An 8,383-nucleotide genomic window follows, 5' to 3' on the forward strand; every position below is an offset into this window, starting at 1 on the left:
GCACATCCCCCCACCATGCCAGGCGCCACGCCCCCGTGGGTGGCGTACCACCCCCTCGGGACGCATGCCATGCCCCCATGGGGTAGCGTACCATGCCCCTGGGACACACGCCACCCCCCGGGATGTGCGCCAGCCACTTCCCTACCTGCTCTCCACCCCTGGTGCCGGAGCATGCAGCTTCGCCACAGAAAACAGAATGTGAGAGGCAGGAATGGACACTCAAACGAGGCTGCTATGCAGGTCTCCAATGGCACCAAAGCCTTCTGGGGTATAGACGCATGACAACAGTTGATCCCCTATTTTGATCACTTTCACATAGAAACATAGAATTTTAGAGTTGGAAAGGACCCCAAGGGTCATCTAATCCAACCCCCTGTGATGCAGGAATTTTAGCTAAAGCATCCATGACATGTGAACACTTCGAACAGTTAGAAAGTTTGTCACACTGGGAGATGTAACTTTTCAGTGCCCAGTCTGAAATTAAGAGGCAGGATAATATCAGGGATCAGAAGTCCATTTCCTTTTGGTTGGATGATGGAGATAAAGACTCCAAACCTGAAGCAGAAAGGCACACAGCGTCCCATGGGGGCTGGACTTGAAGACCCTCGCGGTCCCGTCTAACTCTTCCATGATTCTGTAATCTAAGGGCATTGCTTTCAAGTGAAATCATTCTCGACGCACTCAAACACAGCTCAAACACATTCAAAGATCTTAATAAAAAGTAATCTTTATTAAATAGTTTTCCAGATGAAATACATTGTTTCCGAGAGATCTGCATGGGGAAATCTTTTCGATTCCTCAATAATAAGGGGCAGTGGGGTGAGGGAGGCCAGGGCCACATCCACACCATTTCATGTGCTATGAAGCCACTTTAAACACTCATGGCTTCTTCCCCCAAAGAATCTGGGAGCTATAGTTTGAAAAGGGTGCAGAGAGTTGTTAGGAGACCCCCTGTTCCCCTCCCAGAGCTACAATTCCCAGAGTCCCCTGGCAAAAAGGGAACTCTACCCCTACCCCTACCCCTGACGCTAACCCTAACTCTAACCCTAACCAAAATAAAAAAATTCCTTCCTGTAGCACCTTAAAGACCAACTAAGTTAGTTCTTGGTATAAGCTTTCGTGTGCATGCACACTTCTTCAGATACACTGAAACAGAAGTTGCCAGATCCTTCTGAAGGATCTGGCAACTTCTGTTTCAGTGTATCTGAAGAAGTGTGCATGCACACGAAAGCTTATACCAAGAACTAACTTAGTTGGTCTTTAAGGTGCTACAGGAAGGAATTTTTTTATTTTGACTATGGCAGACCAACACGGCTACCCATCTGTAACTCTAACCCTAACCCTAATGCTAACCCTTAACCTTTAACTAGAGCTACAATTCCCAGAGTTCCCTGGCAAGAAGGGAAACCCAATCTTACCCCCTAACCAGAGCTACAATTCCCAGAGTTCCCTGACAAGAAGGGAACCCTACCCCTGACGCTAACTCTAACTCTAACTCTAATGCTAACGCTAACCCTTAAGCCTTAACTAGAGCTACAATTCCCAGAGTTCCCTGACAAGAAGGGAACCCTAACCCTACACATTAACCCTTAACCAGAGCTACAATTCCCAGAGTTCCCTGACAAGAAGGGAACCCTAACCCTAACACTAACACTACCCCAACTCAACCCTACCCCTACCCCTACCCTACTCCTAAACCTAAACCTAAACCTAAACTGCCTAACAACTCTCTGTCCCCTTAACCACCTACAGTTCCCAGAATCCCTGAGGGGAAGCCATTCCTGTTCAAAGCGTCTTCATAGCACTTCCAATGGACAGTGTGCCTAAGGTGGCCTAATCTTTCCTCCCTCATTTTCTTCTCTCTCCCCACTGCCCCATCACTTGCAATGCAGCAAATGTCCGCCTGCAGTCTCCCTTCAAAGCTCCTTCTCTCAGGTACGGCCACGGCCTTGTCCATTGCTCACTGTCAGTATTTCATATTCATTTCTCCGATGTAAATAGGGATGTCCTGTGGTTCTCTTCATGACTTTGGACTTGGGGAAAACCTCACTGGCTCCGGACATCCCTGTAAGGCAAAGGCAAACAGGTGAGTGGGATGGCTCCATCCAACAGCATCCCCCCAGACTCCTCCTCTGTTTGGCTGCCTGTTAACAAACAAGGCTTCCAGACCACTTTGCATCCATCTCAGCCAGTGTAGCCTCACGGCATCCACTAGCCTGAACACAAACTCTTCCAACAACCACCCACCAGCTGCAGTCTCGCCAGGTCCATTGCCAGACATCAACCAGCTTCAGAGCTGAATATCCATCGCCTTCAGGTAGCGATCCCACCAGCAAGTAAACTTTGCACTTGCCTTCTCCTCGCTCCACAGCATCCCAGCACCGAGTGATTGCCTCCTTCCACTTGTCAGCTTGCTGCCACGGGGCAGGAGACCACCAGGGTGAAGTGCCACCGAGCTGCCCATTTCTCTCTGGGGAAGGCAACTGCCGAGGCTTGCGCCTTGGCAGCAGCTGGGGAGGCATCACCATCACACCCTCAGTCCTCACAATGGGGGGGGGGGCACAGCTCAGCAGCCAAAACACCCTCCCCCAAGTTGTGTCTATATCTGTGAAGGCTACACCGGACACCCAAGGGGGCAGGAGGGGGACATTTTTCAGCCCAGGAGCAGCATTTCCCTCCACATATCACTAGTCAAATGCACAAATGAACAGAGCAATGAAAGCAAGCCTTATCTTTTTCAGTGAGTTGGGGTAGGGTTGAGTTGGGGTAGGGTTCCTTTCTTTTCAGGGAACTCTGGGAATTGTAGCTCGGGTTAAGGTTAAAGCGTAGGTTTAGGGTTAGAGTTAGGAGTAGGGTAGGGTTAGGGTTCCCTTCTTGTCAGGGAACTTTGGGAATTGTAGCTCTAATTAAGGGTTAATGTGTAGGGTTAGGGTTCCCTTCTTTTCAGGGAACTCTGGGAATTGTAGCTCTGGTTAGGGGGTAAGGGTAGGGTTCCCTTCTTGTCAGGGAACTCTGGGAATTGTAGCTCTAGTTAAAGGTTAAGGGTTAGCGTTAGGGTTAGCGTTAGAGTTAGGGTTAGCGTCAGGGGTAGGGGTAGAGTTCCCTTTTTGCAAGGGAACTCTGGGAAGTGTAGCTCTTGGAGGGGAACAACTCTCTGCACCCTTTTCAAACTATAGCTCCCAGATTCTTTGGGGGAAGAAGCCATGAGTGTTTAAAGCGGCTTCATAGCACATGAAATGGTGTGGATGTGGCCCTGGCCTCCCTCACCCCACTGCCCCTTATTATTGAGGAATCGAAAAGATTTTCCCATGCAGATCTTTCGGAAACAATGTATTTCATCTGGAAAACTATTTAATAAATATTACTTTTTATTAAAACCTTTGAATGTGTTTGAGCTGTGTTTGAGTGCGCAGAGAATGATTTCACTTGAAAGCAATGCCCTTAGATTACAGAATCACGGAAGAGTTAGACGGGCCCACGAGGGTCTTCAAGTCCAGCCCCTGCAGGAATTTTTTGCTCTACGTGGGGCTCAAAGGACGGCCCGGAGATTAAGGGTCTCATGCTCTACTCAATGAGCTATACGGATTGATCTAAATAGCAAACACCAATTATTTATTTTTTACAATTTACAGTGGTGTAAAATAAAGGGTGCAGGAAATGAAATGATTGTTGCCTTCTCGTTGTTTCAGGATGTTTTGTTAAGACTTTTGATTCAACACACTTATTTCAATATACAGTTGTAGCTTGGTTTTTGAACTTAATCCGTTTGGGAAGTCCGTTCTTAAACCAAAGCGTTCTTAAACCAAGATGTGCTTTCCCATAGCAGCAGGGGACTCAATTTACAAATGGAACACACTCAACAGGAAGCAAAACATGTTCTGCATGCAAGGCAAAGTTCACAAACCAAAACACCTACTTCCGGGTTTGCAGTGTTCTTAATCCAAGTTGTCGTTGGACTATGACTCCCATCAGCCCTGGCTCATGTGGTTAAGGATGATAGGAGCTGCAGTCAAGAAACATCTGGAGGGCACCATATTGTCAACCATTGCTGTGTGTCCTCATATGTGTATCCTCATATCATCTTCAGATGATAGGGAGGCTGATTACAGAGCTATGGTACACTTGGACAGTGTTCACAGAGCATGCAATCAACATTGAGTACATGGCAATTCCCTGCACACATAGTGGGTCCTTGCCCCATAAAAGTTGTATTTTGTATGCATTCCGCCATGATCATTTTGGTTTTGCTCCAGTATTGCCCATACATTCTGTGCCCCTTCCCCTTACAATTCCCACTTTCCATGTTTCTTAGCCAAAACCCTCTCCACGCAGGAACCCTGGAATATGTCTGCTTTTCCAGTGATAATATCAGTAGCATCTGATTTATGAAAAATGCATAAGTGTGACTTGGGAACAGCTTGTGCTTTCACACTAAATAAAATGGAAAGACAGAAGAGGGAACTCAAAATGTCTATGAATATATTTGTGTAAACAAATGACTGTCATAAATCTTTTTGCATGATTGCTTTGCTTTGTGGCATATCCCGGGGGGAAGTTCTGCAGGGGGAGAAATGAAAGGAAAAGAAAACCCACAACCTATTTCTAGAATGAGGGAAATGAGAAAAAGAACTGTCTTTGCAGATGTAATTATGCAGTTCATGTAGAACACATTTGTCTGAGGGGAGAGAGGGGAGGATGCAGTTCTCAAGTGTTATTGTGATTGCCACTGGGGCTCATGGGTCCTTTGTCAGTGCCTTGCCCTTTAAGTAAGCCTTGATCCATGCTACCAAGCACCAGTCAGGCAATGGCTCTTGTGGAGGCCATGTTTGGACACTGCCTGGAGGCTCCACCTGTGGGAGCAGGAGCAGGGCACTCTCATTCTTCTGCTTACTGGAAGGGAAGGAGTCTAACTGCAGAGCCTTGGCTAAAAATGAAGAGTGGGGGAAACCTTGAGGTTATAAAATGTCTCGGGAAATGGGAGACACAAAGAACAGGCTGGGATAGCTAGGCCTGAAAATGCAGATCTACCAGACCCTCCAAGTGTCTCTACTTTCCAGGGACAGTCCCGGATTTACAGAAGCCATCCTGGTTTCTTATTTGATCCTGGAATGTCCCACTTTTCCTTAGGGTGTCCCTATTTCCATCAGAGAAATGTTGGAGGGTATGGTAGGATGTCCCTATATTCATCGGAGAAATGTTGGAGCTATGTAACCCCCTGAGCCAAGGAGATAAGTAACTAAACAATCTTTAGAAGACATCTGAAGGCTGGCCTGTAGAGGGAACTTTTTAGAATGTTTAATAATGTTTTTAATATATGTTGAAAGCTGCCCAGAGTAGCTGGGGCAGTCCAGTTGGATGGGCAGAGTATTAAAATTATTGTTGTTGTTGAATTGGACATCACTATTTTCCTTGAAGAAATGTTAGAAGGTATATTATTATTATTATTATTATTATTATTATTATTATTATTATTATTATTTCTACCCTGCCCATCTGGCTGGGTTTCCCCAGCCACTCTGGGCAGCTTTTAACAGAACATTAAAAACAGAATAAAACTTCAAACATTAATAACTTCCCTAAACAGGGCTACTTTCAGATGTCTTCTAAAAATCAGACAGTTGTTTATTTCCTTGACATCTGATGGGAGGGTGTTCCACAGGGCGGGCACCACTACAGAGAAGGCCCTCTGCCTGGTTCCCTATAACCTCATGGAGAGGGAACCACCAGAAGGTCCTCAAAGCTGGACCTCAGTGTCCAAGTTGAATGATGGGGGTGGAGATGCTCCTTCATGTATACTGAGCCGAGGCTGTTCAGGGCTTTAAAGGTCAGCACCAGCACTTTGAACTGTGCTCAGAAATGTACTGGGAGCCAATGTTGGGCTTTCAGGACCGATGATATATGGTCTCGGCAGCCACTCCCAGTCACCAGTCTAGCTGCTGCAGTTTCCGGGTCACCATATTCCACATACTCTGGCAGTCATATGGATAATTAATTCTGCTTTCTGCATTACAAATCTGGAAATTAATCCAGAAGAATGGCAAATCAGACTGGAGAGGGGGCTCTCCATTGATCAACAGGTATTATTTTGTCTTCCTTGTTTGAGACAAGGATTCTTTCACAGCCCTACCTTGAACCCGAGACCTTCTTCATGCAAAGCACACGTTCTGCCACTGATCCATGGCTCCCAGTATCTAAAAGAAGGAGATGTATCACTCAAGTTGTATTCTGCAACCAGCTGCAAGTATGCTCCTTAATGGCTGAGAGGGGGCAGTAAATGAAAAATGTGACAGAGCTATTCATTAAATGCACAGCAGTTGCTTACCTCAAAATTTTTGCCGGCGCATATTTTCTGTTGCTCATCTCTCATGCTGCTTGGGACAGAGAGCTAATTACTGTTGACTCAGTTCCTGAGCTCAGCAAACTGATGAAGTCAGAAACTCTGCCATAAGCAAAGGGTTCTTCCCCCTCATCCTCTACTTAAATGCTTATGTCATGTGATTTAGATTTTGTTGCAAGCATCAACATACTCGGACCTCCATCCTAACTTGGAGAGAGGGAGGAACCGGCCTCAGTTCACATTTAAAAGTGAATCTGCTTTATTTGCACTTCCAGAAATGATATGTGAATCAAAATTCACACTCCTCTGAGTTTTGCAGCACAATTCTACAGCCAAGAAATCTATTGTGAAGTGTGTATGAAAAGGCATCTATTACTGGAAATAGCATACAATGCGGAATGTATTTGATAAAGCTATATAAAAATGGTGTATATTAGGAGAAATTTGGACAACAATGAAGACCTCCCCCAGGCCCATTGAGTCCTGCATTCTGTCCTTGCAGTGGCCAACCAGATGCCTATTTATCACCCACTAGCACTGCAAGAAGATCAAACCTATCAATTCTTAAGGAAATCAGCCCTGAGTGCTCACTGGAAGGACAGATCCTGAAGCTGAGGCTCCAATACTTTGGCCACATCATGAGAAGAGAAGACTCCTTGGAAAAGACCCTGATGTTGGGAAAGATGGAGGGCACAAGGAGAAGGGGACGACAGAGGACAAGATGGTTGGACAGTGTTCTCGAAGCTACCAGCATGAGTCTGACCAAACTGCGGGAGGCAGTGGAAGACAGAAGTGCCTGGCGTGCTCTGGTCCATGGGGTCACGAAGAGTCGGACACGACTAAATGACTAAACAACAACAAGCAAGACATGGGTGCAAAAGTTCGCTCTCACTCATGTTCCTCAGTGGCTGGCATTCAGAGGTATACTGTCTTTAGTACTGGAGATAGCACATGGACATTGTGATTAGTAACCACTGAAAGCCTTATCTTCCATGAATGTCTAATATCTAATCCCCTTGTCCGCGATTCCACATATTGTGGAAGCAAATGCAATCATTTAATTGCGCCCAGTGTGAAGAAGTGTTTCCTTTTGTCTCTTTGCACACTTCCACTCTTCGGCTTCAGAAGATGAACCTGGGTCCAGTTGTTATGAGGGAGGAAGAAAAACTTCTGTCTTACCCTCTTTTCCCACACTTTATATATATTTGTACATGTTCCCCTCATACTCACTTTTTGTTGCTCCACGTAAATTGTTGTACATGAGCCGAGGTGTTGGAGGGGGTGCCAAGCATTGGGCACATATTTACACATGTGGTGGGCATGCCCAGGAGTCCAAGTCTTTTGAAAGACAGTGTAATATTCCAGTTGGTTAATATTATTAAATACCGTATTTTTCGCTCTAGAAGACACACTTTTCCTCTCCAAAAATTAAGGGGAAATGTGTGTGCATCTTATGGAGCGAATGCAGACTCCATGGCTTCAGCGATAAGAACGCGAAGCGTCTGAAGCTCAGTGGGAGCACTCCCGCTGCACTCCAGAGGCTTCGGTTGCTTTTGCTGAAGCTTGGAGAACGAGAGGGGTCGGTGTGCACCGATCCCTCTTGCTCTCCTGGCTTTGCTTCGCTGGAGAGGCATTGCACAGCTTTCCCTCTCTGCACAGTGCCCCTTCAGCAAAGCGGGAGGAGAAATGGGAGAAGCTCCATTCTCTTCGCTGAAGGGGCACTGTGCAGAGAGGGAGAGATCTTTTTTTTTCTTTTTCTCCCCCTCTAAAACAAAGTGTGTCCTATGGTCGGGTGTGTCCTATAGAGCGAAAAATACGTTACTCACACAAACCCTCCACATAACTAGCACTTCTCAACCTCTTTATGGAAGATGAGTCTATTTCATATAATAGAGAATTAATGGGATATGTACTCAATGCTGCTAGACCTACCACTGTGGAATTTTTGAGAGACATGACAGGTGCCACTGTAGACTACTGGCCTGCAGAGATGTGGGATGTTGCACTGTTAGAAACATTGGTACACAAACTGAAAGTCACAAGAGA

General features: G+C 46.0%; 1 long non-coding RNA gene across 3 annotated transcripts; it reads right to left on the minus strand.

Annotated features, from left to right (window-relative positions):
- Positions 1 to 711: 711 nt before the first annotated feature.
- LOC309521290 lies at positions 712 to 2,485 on the minus strand. Of its 3 annotated transcripts, none has more exons than XR_014214606.1 (3): positions 2,248 to 2,485; positions 1,319 to 2,065; positions 712 to 1,016 (listed from the first exon to the last, which is right to left on the minus strand). It is a non-coding gene; the product is annotated as an uncharacterized lncRNA (long non-coding RNA). The 3 variants fall into 3 exon arrangements; XR_014214607.1 differs by having other exon boundaries at positions 712 to 1,022; XR_014214608.1 differs by having other exon boundaries at positions 712 to 1,028.
- Positions 2,486 to 8,383: the final 5,898 nt, after the last annotated feature.

The sequence above is a fragment of the Podarcis vaucheri genome (assembly GCF_965113315.1).
Source record: "Podarcis vaucheri genome assembly, chromosome: 16".
Taxonomy (NCBI): Eukaryota; Metazoa; Chordata; class Lepidosauria; order Squamata; family Lacertidae; genus Podarcis; species Podarcis vaucheri.